The 18,535-nt window shown below is 31.7% G+C and overlaps 1 long non-coding RNA gene across 2 annotated transcripts in view; it reads right to left on the reverse strand.

Annotated features, from left to right (window-relative positions):
- The window catches only part of LOC122518841, a 95,850-nt gene that overhangs the window by 15,866 nt on the left and 61,449 nt on the right, over positions 1-18,535 (reverse strand). The window contains exon 3 of one of the 2 annotated variants that reach the window (XR_006304164.1): positions 16,035-16,187. The exons of the other annotated variant lie outside the window; for it this stretch is intronic. This is a non-coding gene — a long non-coding RNA (uncharacterized LOC122518841). The remainder of the gene's footprint in view (positions 1-16,034; positions 16,188-18,535) is intronic. 2 annotated transcript variants of the gene reach the window in all.

Genomic DNA, 18,535 nt, shown 5'->3' on the forward strand with positions numbered 1-18,535 from the left:
AACAATTTTCTACTCATCTACATTTTGTGTATGCGAAAGGGATTTAAAGAAATCGTGATGTTCCGGTGGTATATATCGTAATAAGTCAATTATGTCCTTGAATTTTGCGGTTGTAATTTGTCTTATATTTTTATACAGTGGTGTCAATACAATATTGTCGAACTTTCTTGGTCTACCCCGACGTGGTATTAAATTCAGGACTTTCAAATTTTCGTTCTCATTCATTGATGTCTTATAGAAAATCTTATTCATTTTTGACAAAACGCATCCAACATATTTTTAACCAGTTTATTGGTTCTCCGTTAGAATTCTTGACCCTTTTAAAAATTGCATCTTCTAATAATTTTGTTCATACAAAATCTTCTTGTCTCATTTCATGTACAATAAAGTTATTACCTTTCCGACACATTTTGATAATATTGTAATAATCTCGGGGGACAAACGGTAAATTATTTTTTTTTTTAATGCCATTTCTACCACACCAAAATCTCTACTTCTAATGGAATTAGGTCACTTTCAAAATTAACAACCAGATTTGTTATCAAATTTGAAGGAACCGAAGTCCATTCAACATAATGTAAGATAAACGACTCATATATATGTAACAAATCTAGCTTGTACAGTTCACTTTGTGCAAAATATTTATAATAGGAAAATATATTTTTATACTCGGAAAACAAGACGAATGTATCTAACAATAAGGGATTTCATTTTGAAATCCTAAATAAGTAATTTAAAATCCATACTCTTTCTCTCTCTCTACGTGTCAATTTTTAATATATTATTTTTATATAATAAAATTATTATCATTGCACATTCTGTAATCGTCATTTCCAATTTGTCTGGAGGCAAGTCGAGCATCGTTACAAAGGATCTTCTCGTCGAAAGAATTCAACAGAAGAAAGCTCCGATAAATCGATTTTTTTTTCAGCTTTTCTTCGCTTCTTCTTCTTCTTCTTCTTTTCCTTTTTTTAATTATTTTCTCTCTCTCTCTCTTTCTTCTATCTCTTTTTTTTCTTTCCTTTTTTACTTGCCCTTTCCATCGAGACAAATTAACGCTGGAGGCCTCCTCTACCTTTTCCTCTCCTCCTCCTCCTCCTCCTCTCTTCTTCTTTCTGCACCCTTTTCTCTTACTTCTACATTCTCTGGTCGAAATAACGTCACCGCTTGCTTGCTTGCTTGCGTATAGCCACACACGAAAACGTTTCTAAGTAGTTTCGTTTGCTTGCTGCTCTTGCTACTCAGAGTACGCGCTAATTAGCATAATTCGAAATACAAAATTGCGAAGGAGCTCAAAAGTGCCGGGTGGTTGCTTGGATTTAGAAAGAATCGCGAAAGAGACAAGAGTTAAGTACCCCCCTTCCCACGATGAAGGACAAAAATGAAGAAAAAGAAAAATACATTTTATCTTTCTCTCACTCTCTTTCTCTCTCTCTCTCCTTAATTTTTTCTTATTTTTTTCTAATTTTCAAACAAGCAGACGAAAAACGCATACTTGCAAATACGTATGCACATTCGAGTACATATCGTTTGCGTTCAATCAAAATTCATTAATTAAATTCATTAATACGCAGTTAGAATTTTAAAAAATCGATTCTTTTTTTTTTTGCATTTTCGGAATGTACATATATTTAAATATATTCTCTGAAAATTTCAAATCGATCCGGCAATATTCTTCGCTTCGTGTAAGCTGCAAACAAAAATTTGTAACTACGCGTAAACGTCTCTTTGAAACTTTAAACTTGTTTTCTCAAAACGGTATTTTCAAAGTCGGCGATCTCGATTTCTCAGAAATAACTCAACCGATTTGTCTTATATTTTTACACAATATTCTTAGATATATTCCTCGGGTATTGACGGGAGGAATAAGATTTTAAAAAATTATTACTATTTTTTCTTTTTTACAATTTAGAGCGAAAATTTCAGTCAAAAACGAAACATTTTGTTCAGATAGACGCCATTTTGTCGAAAATCAAAATTTTTAATATTCCTCCCGTTAATACCTGCATTGATCTATCCTTTAAAAGAATCCACTATTTTTGTTTATTTCGGTTAATCAAAACCGTCGAAGTGGAGATCACCGCCGAGCGCCTTTTTTTAGAGGACGTTCAGGAAATCATCTACGGGAGCGGTGCGCATTAATATTTTGACACGATCGACGCGCTATTGTATTCTTAAAAGTAGGCTTTATTTGAATTACCATCACTTATAATTGATAAGTTAAAACTTTTTCTAGAAAAATTCATAAAAAGACGTGTTTTTTGTGCCACGCAACTGCGTATAACCCCTTAACATAACACTTGTGCTCTAATCTGATCTGATTTTAATTATATTTACTTTGAATTAGAAAAATTCACTTAACACATTAGCATTAAAATATGAATAAAACTATTTAATACTGAACTGAATATATACTTGCATAAATACATATAAATAGATAATTTAGGTACATATATATACATAATATAAATAGAGGAAGGTCTGATTTTGTTCTCTTGTAGCAAAAGCAGCTGCACGAAAAGACCGAAAAAGATCGATCCGATAAGTAGGTGTGTGTATATGTGTGTGTGTGTTTGCGCGCGCGTGTGTGTATGAGAAAAATCCAGAGAGGGAATGAGGGTTTTACGTAACCACAAATGCGTACACGTTGGTCGGGAAAACGTTCAAAGGGGTCAACCGAGGTGACAAGACCCTGAAAAGGGGCCACGAAATGCTAATGAGCGAGCCATTGTATTCGAATGCGATATTACGATGTCGCGGTTGGTGTCCTCACTTTAAAACTCTCGTATTCTCTCGTCGTATCGCAACTACAATATTTTTCTCCTTTTCTTTCCTTATTCTCTATCATTTACTTGTATTTTGGAAATTAAACAAATAAAAACAAAATTAAATTAAATCGTCACCCGTTGAAATCCGCACTTCGATGGAAGAAACGTTCGTTATGTTGAATATGTTATGCAACATTTGATTAATTTCAAAGTATTATTGAAAATATTCACTTTACCGTAAGAATAATTGAATTGAACGTAATAGAATTGATTATTTTGATTATTTTTATTTTATTAATTATAGAATTTATTGTCGTATCAATAAAATAATTTAGATCTTTTGATATATTATTATATGATAGAACAAAAAAAAAATAGAAAGAATATAGGGATAGATGAATTTTATTTGAATCGTATAACGATCGTTTTTGATAATGGAAAAGTTAACAGCACAATGTTAGGAAAATACCGGCAACAGGTAAACTTCGTGTTCGTTCCTGACTGCTGTTCGCATAAGTTAACATCTAGACTAGGATCCGAGTAGGAATGCGATTACGTATGTAAATTCGTTTAATGAACCGGGACATAGTCACACGTCATTTTGACCCTTCCATTTTTGCTCATAGGGGGGTCAGAATGTGACCTTCTCTTCCTTCTAACATTTCGACACCATTACCATACATATGCCATTATTCAAATGATTTTTTCAATAAACTTTTCCTTTTTCTTTTTCTTTTCAATTAATTACATATTTGATTTGAAATTTAAACTACAAACAAGCAACTTATTTAGAAAACTTTTCTATTAATTTTTATATATGTCTCCTACAATTCTAAAGAATTCAGATTAAGATTTTATACCTACTTTATCGACAGAGAAATTCAGCGTGATTTGTGACTCTTACGATTTAATTGAATTGAATTTTTGTTTTGTTTTTTTTTTTTAACCATATGTTTATTGCTTTGAACCAATACTTACTATACTACTATTATAGAATCATTATACTTTTATTTATTATTTACTATTTTCTTTTTACATTTATCTACTTACTGTGCGTTACTACTAATATTTATGATAAGTTTAATAATAATTACATAATTTTCATTTCCGTTTTGTTTTATCTATACATTACATTGTACTACACTGTAATTAATGGCCTTTAGGGAACCTAGGCTCTAGGGTCAATAAAATATTATTAAATAAATAAATAAATAATTCGGTTTAACTCTAAATTATTTAGATTTACATTACAACACTTTTCAATAAAGGATTTTCGGATATAAATTTCTACGAACTATTTTCGTGTATTCGACCTCAGTAATACGTAGTACAAGTTTGGTTCTAAACTTTTTGGACATCCTATTATATACATATACATTACACGTATATGAAATGTATACATATTTGTATATACGAGAAACTTACATTCCAACTATGCACGATTGGATTTACCGTTATCCAATAATTTAATCCTAAGCAATCCAATTTCGATATTCAAACTTTGCATTTACATTTTCCATCCTTATTTTTTCCTTTTTCTCCCCCATTTTCCTTTACTCTTTAAGAAAAAAGTAATCTTTGATAGAGAGAGAGAAAAGAAAAAAGATAAAATATCGTAGATAAGTTTTCTATAATAAATTTCATGTAAAAAAAAAGGTAAAGACATATATTTGCTAATACGAATAGAATTATTTTTGTTTTATTTTTGAAATCATTATCTAATGAATACGAAGAATATTTTGAGGTTATACTTCTTTTGGCGCGTTGGGTAAAATGTAATGGGGAGTGGATTTTGTTCCGAACGTCTGGAAAAAACGACACCATGAAGTTTGTCGGTATTTACGATGCGCGGTAAAACAATTTCAAGTAAACGGCATGAAGTTGTCTTTCTTTTCTTCTTCCCCTTTTTTTTTCAAGCGGGTCACCCATCCAAATACTAATCGTAATCAGCGCCGCTTTACTTAAATGATCGAAGCGAGAACTAATGCTGTAACCGCGCCATGGCTGTTGACGCGTCAAGTAATTCGATTTATCTCTCTTATATTTAGTGTGGACTGATATCTATATTTTGATATTTTCTTTTTCTTTTTTTTATTCTTTCTTATATATATATAATAATTATTTTTTTCTTTTTAAGTTATTTCTTTTCTTTGAAGTTTTTTTTGAAGTTATTTTTGAGGTTATTGAGGTTATGTTCGTTTTGGTACGGTTCTTACGTGCGTACATAAGTACACACACCAGTTTTTTCGGATAACGATTTTTTCTTAAGAATAATTCTATCATTTGAAACAAAATATCTCTCGAGAGATCTTTTTTTTTAATGGTCAGCTTATTTTTTTGTATACTTCATTATCGTATAATTATATATTGTTTCATTTTTCTCTATATCTCTCTCAATCTTCCGAATTTATATTACATTATATCTATATAAGATATTAAATTAATAATCTTCTGAATAGTTATATAATCGTGAACTCAGTTTTTGCAACTTCACCCTCGTACAATTAAGTTATTTTTTGAAGTTATTTTTGAGGTTATTGAGGTTATGTTCGTTTTGGTACGGCAAAGAAGTATAACTTCTTACGTGCGTACATAAGTACGCACACCAGTTTTTTATATATTCGTAAAGATAATTATTATTTAACTATATACATAGATATACTTGTAAAGTTTTTTGCTTCGTTGGCAAGATCCGCACAGAGTCCTCTATCGGCATAGAAGTAGTCGTCGTTATAGTCAATGGCGTTAAGTAAACTCTAGGAGCCGAACCACCACCACCACCACCACCATCACTACCACCATCGCGGTTAATGGGATTCAGGAACACTCCTCGGTCCATTCGGGTATGCAAAAGCGGAGGCAAAAGCAAACTGAGTCGTGCCACGACCCGATAACACCACCACCCTACTACCAACCCTACCTACATCACACCCGTACCTTACGATTCTTCCTCTTTCACCTTCATCTCGCACCCACCCCTATGTACCACCACCACCACCACGTAGTACTCGTTCAATCTCTCTTTTCTACTTGTTACTAGCTAAAACGAACGTAGGCATTTAACGATCGGATAAACTTTGCCTAATCAGATTACTCTACTTTCCGGCTTTCCTCCCAAAACCCCCAATCCCTTATTTTATTCTTTTATTCTTTCTTTTTTTTTCTCGTATCGACTTTTCCAAGACAATTTCGTAACAAGGTACGTGTCAGTTGTTTCTAGGGATGTACAACGTTATCCTAATTATAGGGGATAGGTTTTTGGTGGTATCTGTATAAAATAAAGAAATATAATAATAAAATATAATAATAATATAATATAAATATAATAAGAAATATAATAAAAAGTTAAGATTAAATATAATAAAGAAATATAATAATAATAAAATAAGAAATACGGGATAAATGTATATGTATATTTGATTTTAAAGTTAACTACAAGTTCATCTTTGGTGGTATCTGTATAAAATAAAGAAATATAATAATAAAATATAATAAAGATATAATAAGAAGTTAAAGTTAAGATTAAATATAATCAAGAAATATAATAATAATAAAATAAGAAATACTTTTACGATGGTGCACATAAGGGATAGATCTATATGTATATTTGATTTTAAAGTTAACTACAAGTTCATCTTGGTTAATTATGCAAGACTATTTCTTCGTTCACAGATAATACACAGATGCGAGAGCAATTAGAAATTTATTAGATCGAAAATAATTAAAGCAGATGACGTGTTATACGCGTTGTTCGTTCCATATATATGAATATATAACTACATATATATATATCAGCTTTGGAGTAAGACAAAGAACATAGTAATCCACTTACTATTATCCTCTTTGTCTCTCGAGGATATCAATATATTTTCTATACGCGTGTATATCTATTTTCAACAAAGAAACAATCCCACTACTGTTGTACCGAAGAAATATATATTTGATAGGAATTTTTGATTCACCCTAACAGAAATAGGAATAAGAATTATAATGTATCTTACAATGAGATTCACTTAACATCTAACGACGTTAATTAGTAATAATTACATATATTTACTCTCATCATTGTAATTGTTTTCTATACTTACAGTTCATGTCAATCTATCACGTCATCTTACATTACTCATAATTCTCCCTGAGAATTGATTGTAATTTCATATAATTGATTGTAAATTCATATAATTGATTGTAAATTCATATTGATTGTAAATTGGTATGTGTACTTATGTACGCACGTAAGAAGTTATACTTCTTTGCAGTACCAAAACGAACATAACCTCAATAATCTCAAAATAACTTCAAAAAATAACTTCAAAGAAAAAAAATAACTTGAAAGAAAAATAATTATTATTATATATATAAGAAAGAATAGAAAAAAGAAAAAGAAAATATTAAAATATAGATATCAGTCCACACTAAATATAAGAGAGATATATCGAATTACTTGACGCGTCAACAGCCATGGCGCGGTTACAGCATTAGTTCTCGGTTCGATCATTTAAGTAAAGCAGCGCTGCGTACGATTAGTATTTGGATGGGTGACCCGCTTGAGAAAAAAAGGGGGAAGAAGAAGAGAAGACAACTTCATGCCGTTTACTTGAAATCGCTTTGCCGTGCGTCGTCAATACCGACAAACTTCATGGTTTCCACTCCCCATTACATTTTCCCCAACGCGCCAAAAGAAGTATACTTCAAAAAAAGAATTATAATAGTTTTCTGATCTAATATGATTAAATTACAAAACAATAAGGAAGAAAAAAAGTATGCAACCAAGGATCGATCGATCGTAAAGAGGTTTTCACATGATGGTAAGACAAGGTCAATGTTTTTGGGACGGTTAGATGACGAAAGAGAGAGAGAGGGTTGGTTGCCAAGACAACCATGGAGATGAAAGAGAGAGACAGAGAGAGACAGAGAGAGAGAAGATAATAGTTTTCTCTCTCTCACACACACACACACATACATACATACACATAGCATCCCTAGGACTGTAAGCTGGACACAGAGGGTTGGTTTGAACACGGAGTGATGTTAATTGCACTGCTACCGCCAGGAGGCAATACGTATTCGTGTACAGTGAGCTCGCGCGCGCGCCAACAGAAAGATAGGGGGGTGAGGATGAGAGGGTGAGTAAGGGTGAGTAAGGGTGAGTAAGGGAGAGTGGATGGATGCCGGAGTACAAACGGTGCCTCGTAAAATGCTACCCCCGGAGGCGGAGAAGTAACGCACGAGGTATGAGCAAGGCTGATAAAGAACTGGGCTAACTTCGGCACGTTAATATCACGATATCTTGTTGAAAGGGGGTTTAGTTGCTTTTTTGTGATGATTATTCTCGATCAAATTTTATTTTTTGTTCTCGAAATATTTCTATGTTTTACACACACATTGTTACGGTTGTACCACCACGTCAGGTAATCGTGCTGATTATTCTCGATCAAATTTTATTTTTTTTCGAAATATTTCTATGCGTTACACACACACATTTTTACAGTTGTAACACCACGTCAGGTAAAGAATTAAACGCGTCAATCGTAAGCAAAATTTTAAAATTATTCGAAGAAAACTGGATAGAAGATATGATTCTCGATCAAATTATTATTTTTTTCTCGAAATATTCTATTTGTTACACACACACCGTTACAGTTATACAGTTGTACAGTTGTGAGGTAAAGAATTAAACGCGTCAATTGCAAAGAAAAGTTTTGAATTATTCGAAGAAAACTGGATAGAAGATATGATTCTTGATCAAATTATAATTTTTTTCTCGAAATATTTCTATTTTTTACACACACACCGTTACAGTTATACAGTTGTACAGTTGTCAGGTAAAGAATTAAACGCGTCAATTGCAAAGAAAATTTTAAAATTATTCGAAGAAAACTAGATAGAAGATATGATTCTCGATCAAATTATAATTTTTTCTCGAAATATTTCTATTTTTTACACACACACCGTTACAGTTGTACAGTTGTACAGTTGTCAGGTAAAGAATTAAACGCGTCAATTGCAAAGAAAATTTTAAAATTATTCGAAGAAAACTGGATAAAAGATATGATTCTCGATCAAATTATTATTTTTTTCTCGAAATATTTCTGTGTTACACACACACACACCGTTACAGTTGTACAGTTGTCAGGTAAAGAATTAAACGCGTCAATTGCAAATAAAATTTTAAAATTATTCGAAGATAATTGGATAGAAGATATGATTCTCGATCAAATTTTATTTTTTTCTCGAAATATTTCTATTTTTTACACACACACACCGTTACAGTTATATAGTTTTACAGTTGTCAGGTAAAGAATTAAACACGTCAATTGCAAAGAAAATTTTAAAATTATTCGAAGAAAACTGGATAGAAGATATGATTCTCGATCAAATTATAATTTTTGTTCTCGAAATATTTCTATTTGTTACACACACACCGTTACAGTTATACAGTTGTACAGTTGTCAGGTAAAGAATTAAACGCGTCAATCGTAAACAAAACTTTAAAATTATTCGAAGATAATTGGATAGAAGATATGATTCTCGATCAAATTTTATTTTTTTCTCGAAATATTTCTATTTTTTACACACACACCGTTACAGTTATACAGTTGTACAGTTGTCAGGTAAAGAATTAAACGCGTCAATTGCAAAGAAAATTTTAAAATTATTCGAAGATAATTGGATAGAAGATATGATTCTCGATCAAATTATAATTTTTTTCTCGAAATATTTCTGTGTTACACACACCACATACCGTTACAGTTGTACACACCACGTCAGGTAAAGAAAACTTTAAAATTATTCGAAGAAAACTGGATAGAAAATATGAACTAATAATTAGTTTTTTTTTCACAATAGTAAAATAACAATATAAAAGTGTATGCATTATAACGGGTGTCAAAGTTAAATCGAAGATAAAAATAGTAAAAGAAGAATAAAAAGTCGGTGGAATTATTTTCGGAACGACAATCTACAACAACACAACGACAACGACGACACATTGATCGACCGTTAATTCAAATCAATGACGCATTTCCGTTCGTTCTTTTATCGTTCAAAATCAATGTAGAAAAAAAAAAAAAAAAAAAGCGTAAATACGTTTGTGTATATTAGCATGCGATAAATGTAATATAAAAGTCTTCTTATTATGCAATGCGCGATTTCTTTGGGCGATAAACAAAAAAAAGAAATAAAAAGAATCAAATCAAAATGACTGTATTATGCATTGCCGCCACAGAGAGATAAATCATGAATTCGTATATGTGCACATAATCTATAATACGTCAGAGACCGTCATCCGATATATGTGTAAGTATATGCACACATATGTACACATATGTACACATATATATACATAAATAACTCGTTCCCACATTTTATATATTATATAGAATCAATAATAATAATAAAAAATATAAAATAATATAAATAAAATATTAAACTATATAAAAAATAAAAATAATAAACATTAATACATAAAATAAATAAAATTAAAATATATAAATAACTAAATAAAATAATAAAAAATATAAAATAAAAATATAAAATAATATAAAATAAAATAACATAAATAAAATAAAATATAAATATAATCTAAAATAAATAAATAATAAAATATAAAATATAAAAAATATAGACAAAAATTAAATAATCTAAATAAATATAAAATAATATATAATAAAATATAAAATAATATAAAATAAAATATAAAATAATATAAAATAAAATATAAAATAATATAAATAAAATATAAAATAATATAAAATAAAATATAAAATAATATAAATAAAATATAAAATAATATAGAATAAAATATAAAATAATATAAAATAAAATATAAAATAATTAATAAATATATTATATAAAATAGTAAAAAGTGTATATATATATATAAAAAAAATATATAAAAAATATATAAAAAAATAATATATAAAAAAGTGTATATATAATAGTAGTATATACTAATAGTATATATATATACTTTTTTGTTTTGATCGATCTTCTTTTCCAACGGAAGAGTACGTCATCGTATGAGAAGAACTTCCGATTCATTCTACGTCCTTTTTTCTCTTTTTCTCTTTCCATCCTTTTCAAAAGGCTCTGATCAAACACACACACACACACACACACACATATACATATTACATGTGTACTTTGAAAAAGGGGGAATTCGAAGTGAACGATAAAGGTGTAAAGATGATGAGAAAAACAGTCTCGTGGGTTATAGTTGGTTCCTTTTGTAGATTAGAACACGTCGTCGGTGGTATCGGTTCGTTGGTTGGTTGGTTGGTTGGGTGGTTGGTACTTTGCTAAGACACGTAGGAAATAAGATGTCGAGTAGTGACGTCACTCGAGCGATTCTAACATCCCCCACCCATTTTTCAAAACCTACCCCCACCACCACCACCCATCTGTTTCTCTCTTTCTCTTTCCCTTGCTGTTCCTTTCCGCCTCCTCCTCGAAACTCTATGTCCGTTGCAGCAGCAGAAGCATAAGCATAAGCAGAAGCAGAGCTGATGCTGATGCTAAAGCTGAAGCTGAAGCTGAAGCTGAAGCCAGTAGTAGCATTGCAAACAACCCCATCGTGTGGTCGTTATGAAGCAACATCGCGCAAATATATTTCCTGGCCTCTCTTTCGGTCGTACCATAATGTTCAGAATGAGTGAGCGAGTAAGAGAGAGTAAGAGAGAGTAAGAGAGAGAGAGAGGAAGAGAGAAAGATGCAAAGCTGGTCCCAACATGGCCGTCGTCGAGCGATAACGGCCCACTGATAAGGGTTTACCATCTCTCTCTCTCTCTCTCTCTCTCTGTCTCTCTCTCTCTCTTCGACGCTTTAATATCTCTCCTGTGCGCCTGCCTTTTTAATTATCTTTCCAACGATAATAGGCGGTCTCTGTACTTCGAGTTTTCGAGGATAAACGTGAAAAAGGAAAGAAAAAGGATAAAAGAAAGAGAAAGAGAAAGAGAGAGAGTGGGAGAGAGAGGAAAGTTCTTTTTCTGAATGCTAAAATATGATCATGATTTATAAGCACTTTATAATCTTTCTTTTCGATATGACTTTATGAATAACTGTGTATGCACGTGTATCATCTATGTTCAGTCAAACTTAATTAATTGTAATACTTATGTTAATTTTTATTTTGATAGAACAATAGTATTAGCACGGACTAAATTTTTTTATAACGTTCTTTGTAATAAAATAATAATAATTAAAGAATAAGAGAAAAAATGATTCTTTATTTAACTTATATAATAAATAAGATAGGTGTATACATATCTCTCTTTCGAGTCTAAAGTTTAAGTATACTTCTAAGTAAAAATGATTAAATTGATGAACAGAGAGATAAACAAAAAGTAAGTAACGGTTAAAAATACATTTTGTTATTATAGAAATGAAGTATTCATCGAATTATTTCTCAATTGTTTGAATTTGTTGTACGTTATTAAATGATCTCATTGGTCTTAGAAATATACAGGAGTGGATTGAAAAGTTTGGAATCTGATGCAGAAACAGAGAATATTATAACAAAATATAATTTTTGATAATATATTTTTATATATATATTTTATCATAATTTATATAATTATATTTATATTATATATATTATTTAATATAATATATATAATATTAATTATATTAATATTATTATATTTATTTATATTAAATATTATTAATATATAAATAAATATATATTTTTTATATATATTTTTTTTATTTTTATATTTATTTTATATATAAATATATATATCTTTATTATATATATTATATCTATATATATATATATAACAACGATAAGTTGTTCCATGTAAGATCGATAAGCATCTCCCTCTTTCTCTTCTTATTCTTCTTATCGCATAATATAATACTTGAACAGACCATGCGAGAAATTCTTTACACATCAGCACGATTTTATCAGTCACTTTTAAAATTCTTTCTTTCAAAACTTTGCGTTTCCTTGAACTTTGCCACTTCTTACATTTCCGATAGATTTTTTTTACTTCAACTAAACGACACGAATTCTAATCGGCACAGGTATATAATACGCAACTTTGTTTCTCTATTAAACGTTACAATTATATTCTTCATTATTTTTGTAATCAATTATTAGATTTTTAACGTCACTTTGTCGTCCTTCCTGTTCCTCTTCTTAAGACATTCGTTTTTCAAGCTAAAAGCAGTATCGCGTAAGCTTCTTAAAGGGGTTATACACAGTTAGAATTTTCAAAAAATCGATTTTTTTTTTGCATTTTCGGAATGTACATATATTTAAGTATATTCTCTGAAAATTTCAAATTGATCCGGCAAATATTCTTCGCTTCGTGTAAGCTGCGAACAAAAATTTCTAACTATGCGTAAACGTCTCTTTGAAACTTTAAACGCGTTTTTCTCAAAACGGTATTTTCAAAGTCGGCGATCTCGATTTCTCAGAAATAACTCAACCGATTTGTCTTATATTTTTACACAATATTCTTAGATATATTCCTCGGGTATTGACGGGAGGAATAAGATTTACAAAAATTATTACTATTTTTTTTTTACAATTTAGAGCGAAAATTTCAGTCAAAAACGAAACATTTTTTCAGATAGACGCCATTTTGTCAAAATCAAAATTTTTAATATTCCTCCCGTTAATACCTGCATTAATCTATCCTTTAAAAGAATCCACTATTTTTGTTTATTTCGGTTAATCAAAACCGTCGAAGTGGAGATCACCGCCGAGCGCCTTTTTTTAGAGGACGTTCAGGAAATCATCTACAGGAGCGGTGCGCATTAATATTTTGACATGATCGACGCGCTATTGTATTCTTAAAAGTAGGCTCTATTTGAATTACCATCACTTATAATTGATTATTTAAAACTTTTTCTATAAAAAATTTATAAAAAGACGTGTTTTTTGAGCCACGCAACTGCGTATAACCTCTTAAGTATGATTATGTCTTGCCCTTAAGGTACAGTTATATACCAATGCGAAACTGTATTTTCTAATCATCCTTACGCTTGAGATATGATTTAGATTATAGATCATTATATGATCATTCGTATAATTCATTTTCAAAAATGATTCTCAACAAATGTTGGAGAAAATAAATAAAAGTTTTATTTATTTCAAACTGTATGTGTGTCAGTCAGACCTTTTTCTATGCCATATCTATTCTTTTGTGTCTATAATAGGATAAAATGAGAATAAAAAAACATTTTTCCAAGGGTTGCTTTTTCTGTATCCGGTTTGAAAGGAGAGAGGAGAGAAAAGAAAAAAGAAATTTAACACATGGCTTTCGTTTTACCGAAAGATTCCATGGAGGAACGCTAGAATTCGTGAATATCTTGCAGAATTAGAGAGAAAAAGAAAGGGAGAGAGAGAGAGAGAGAGAGAGAGAGAGAGAGGAGAGAGAGAGAGAGAGAGAGAGTGAGTGAGTGGGCAGAGGTTGCATTCACTAGGAACACAATATGGTACGATCGTGTTCGTGGCAGTGAGCGGCTCGTAAATAAAGCATTCGTTTTACCCTGTTACAATCTCTATTTCTAGTATATATATATATATGTACCCCTTCTACCCCCTATATATGTTACACTGCACGTACTATATATCCGAGTCGTCTCACGTTTAAAAACTCATCAAAATGAGTGCGATGCCTTGAAATCAAATGCACCGGCTTCTACGTTTTTTTTTTCTTCTCTAATTTTCCATACTATTGCAGTAATAGTTGCAGTAATAATAAAACTGGTGTGTGTACTTATGTACGCACGTAAGAAGTTATACTTCTTTTGCGTACCAAAACGAACATAACCTCAATAACCTCAAAAATAACTTTAAAAAAAAAAGAAAGGAAACATATTTTCAATCGATCGATATATTACATATAAGAAAGAATACAAAACAAAACAAAAACTGGTGTGTGTACTTATGTACGCACGTAAGAAATTATACTTCTTTGCCGTACCAAAACGAACATAACCTCAATAACCTCAAAAATAACTTTAAAAAAAAAGAAAGGAAACATATTTTCAATCGATCGATATATTACATATATAAGAAGAAATACAAAACAAAACAAAACTGGTATGTGTACTTATGTACGCACGTAAGAAGTTATACTTCTTTGCCGTACTAAAACGAACATAACCTCAATAACCTCGAAAATAACTTCAAAAAATAACTTTAAAGAAAAAAAATAACTTAAAAAAAAATAATTATTATATATATATAAGAAAGAATAGAAAAAAGAAAAAGAAAATATCAAAATATAGATATCAGTCCACACTAAATATAAGAGAGATATATAGAATTACTTCACGCGTCAACAGCCATGGCGCTGTGATAGCATTGGTTGCCGCTCGATCATTTAAGTAAAGCAGCGCTGAGTACGATTAGTACTTGGATGGGTGACCCGCTTGAAAAAAAAGGAGAAGAAGAAGAGAAGACAACTTCATGGTGTCGTTTTTCCAGATGCTCGGAACAAAATCAATCCCATCACATTTTCCCAAACGCGCCAAAAGAAGTATAACTTCAATAATAGTAATAGTAGTGATGTTCAGTATACTCGTTTTGGTTGGTTAGTGAATTTATGATTCTTTCGACAACGTTTCATAGAATATTAAAAATGTTAACGTTTTCACAAATACAATAAAATCGATAATATCGACACCCTAAAAGATAAGATATCTTTTCTCAAAGAAAAAATAATTCTAGTCGACACTGGCAGTAACTTAAGGTCAATGCTATTATCCGTTAAGGTGCTAACTTTGAAGATAGGGGTTGGGTATGGGTAGTAGTAGTGTACAAGGGGTAAGAGGTGACGGTACTCCTGTTTCAGGCTTTGTCTTAGCCATTATTAACTTCCCATCATCGGAGCTTTTACTCTTAACAGGAGCAGCAGCAGCAGCTTCATTTCGCATCTCGCGGACGACGATTAGGCTGTCGCAACGCGTTTAACGTGAAAGTAAGATCGAGCTAAGGGTTCTTTTAAAAAGGGGTAGCTAGAGTAGTAAGAGTAAGAAGAAGATATCCTAGTCGAAAAAGCTTAAGAGGCGTCGCTCTGACTTTTCACCAAAGTCTCTGGACTTTCTAACCATTAGTTTTTATTGGACCGTCGAGAACGATAGTGTCTATCCTTTTCTACATCGTTATGTCTCTCTTCGGTAGCTTCACAGCAATACTAGTAGTAGTAGTAGTGAAACTACTACAGTGTATCAAAACTACCATCAGGAAAAGAAGGGTGTTGCTAAATCGCGAAGTCCCTTTCCCGTGAAAAGACGCTTGCTTTAGCCGCTTACCGTAGACGTGAGAGACGTTCTTTACTGGAAAAGGCATTGCAAAAGCAACCCAGTTGAAGTAGTAGTAGCATCTGAGGAGTTGTCCTCGTCCTCGTCCTCGTCCTCGCCCTCAAGTCGGCACCAAAAGCTTCACGAAAAAGATGATCAAGATGACTGTCAAAGGGGAAAGGAAGAAATGAACGCGACAGCCACCTCCCGCCCTCCCCATAACGTAGAAAGAGAAACCTCCTACTACTACTACTACTACTACTACTAGTATTATTGAGAATGTTAGGAGAGACGCGAAGGGTTGATACACCGAGAAGAAAATATATTTCTTTCTTTCTTTCTATATACTTTAGTATACTTTTCTCGTGACAGGGCTCGTAACCATTACTGAGAATGAAAGCTGAACGAAGATGAAGAAGAGAGAGAAAGAGAGCTTTGTGTGTGTGTATGGGACACACTAAATTTATTTCCATTTCTTGTATACTCTATTAACGTCTTATTCTCAACTATTTTATCAAGAATAAATAGAAATTGATTGAATAGTAAACCTATCCGAGATAGTTTATCTTTATCTATTTGAAAAAGATTTGCAATGAAAAATTTGTGTCCCGCAAATAGACGCGTCGTAGTCCAGTCAGTCAGTCAGTCAGAGTTTTCCCCAACAACGGTGGCGACGATTTTGAAAAATCACGTAAAATCTATCGCGATGCAACCGAAGGGTTGCTTCTCTCGCTACCCTGTGCACATACGAGGGGGTAGAAGGGGGATGATATCACCGAGCAAGCCAACATATATGCAACAGACTGCTATGATCCGTCAATCAATCGACCAAGTTCCATCGTTCGTAATAAAAAAAAAAAAAAAACGCTAGAGAGAGGAGGAGGAAGAGAACAGAAGGGGAAAAATAGGAAGCAGTGAAAAGTACACGTGACGCGTCAGCCATGTTGCGATTTTTCCACGTAACATTGGCATCACACCATCGACATTGCCACTGAATGCATTATTTCCTGCATCGGTTTTGTACTTTCCGGCCAATGACCACCATGACCACCACCACCACCACCACCATCCTGTGTCCCCCTCTTATTCCCTATCATCACCTCATTCCCCAATCTACGCCAATCACATATATACAACTGTGCGTGCATCCATATGTGCACGCGTGCATTTTTACATGTGTTATTTTCTTGACTTCAGAGATTTGCTCTTATAATTTGATAATATTTTTTTCCTATACACTTTGAGATAGTTTTCCATCATTCGAAGAAGACTGGTTACGAAAAGTGTGAGAAACAAAAATGTGTTCTAAATTAGGCGAAGAAAAAAAATAATAAATTTAAAATCGTAATTATTTTTATCGTCAATCTAATAATTAAACTAATGACTTTCCCTGTCGATAATATAGTTTTCCCATTTGTCGTCTCTCTTTCTATCTTTCCTTTTTCAATCACCGCAGGCTAAAGACGCAAACATATATATATATATATAGGGTGGTGGGCAAATTCATTTTGGATGAAGCCGAAATTGGAAAGCGGATTTTCGAGCTGTTAAGTAAGAGTAAGAGAAAGAAGGAGATGACGATGATGAGAAAGAAGAAGAGAAGAAGAAGAAGAAGAAGAAGAAGCGAGAGAAACGAGTCGTTTTAAGATGGCAAACCCGTCTTCTCAATTGCGTGAATTAACCTCTAACGAGAAATCTCAACCTCCGTAGTAGAAGAGATGCAACTAACAACGGGGAAAAAGCCAAGTTTACAGGACACCGATTTTTCTTTTTCTTTTTTTTTTCAATTCTACACAGTTGTAGAGATTCATCAGTAGCATAAACTGAATAAACGTTAACGCTAGATTTACGGATGTTTTTGCAGTTGAATTAAAAAAAAGGAAAAAAATGATTATCGATGTATTATAATAAAAGAAAAATAATACGTATAAAAACTGGTGTGCGCACTTATGTACGCACGTAACGAAGTTATACTTCTTTGCCGTACCAAAACGAACATAACCTCAATAACCTCAAAAATAACTTCAAAAAATAACTTAATTGTACGAGAGTGAAGTTGCAAAAACTGAGTTCACGATTATATAACTATTCAGAAGATTATTAATTTAATATCATATATAGATATAATGTAATATAAATTCGGAAGATTGAGAGAGATATAGAGAAAAATGAACAAACAAACAATATATAATTATACAATAATGAAGTATACAAAGAAATAAGCTGACCATTAAAAAAAAAGATCTCTCGAGAGATATTTTGTTTCAAATGATAGAATTATTCTTAAGAAAAAATCGTTATCCGAAAAAACTGGTGTGTGTACTTATGTACGCACGTAAGAACCGTACCAAAACGAACATAACCTCAATAACCTCAAAAATAACTTAAAAAAAAAACTTCAAAGAAAAAAATAACTTAAAAAGAAAAATAATTATTATTATATATATAAGAAAGAATAAAAAAAGAAAAAGAAATATCAAAATATAGATATCAGTCCACACTAAATATAAGAG

The sequence above is a fragment of the Polistes fuscatus genome, unplaced genomic scaffold (genome assembly GCF_010416935.1).
Source record: "Polistes fuscatus isolate 324 unplaced genomic scaffold, CU_Pfus_HIC Scaffold26, whole genome shotgun sequence".
In the NCBI taxonomy this organism is placed as follows: domain Eukaryota; kingdom Metazoa; phylum Arthropoda; class Insecta; order Hymenoptera; family Vespidae; genus Polistes; species Polistes fuscatus.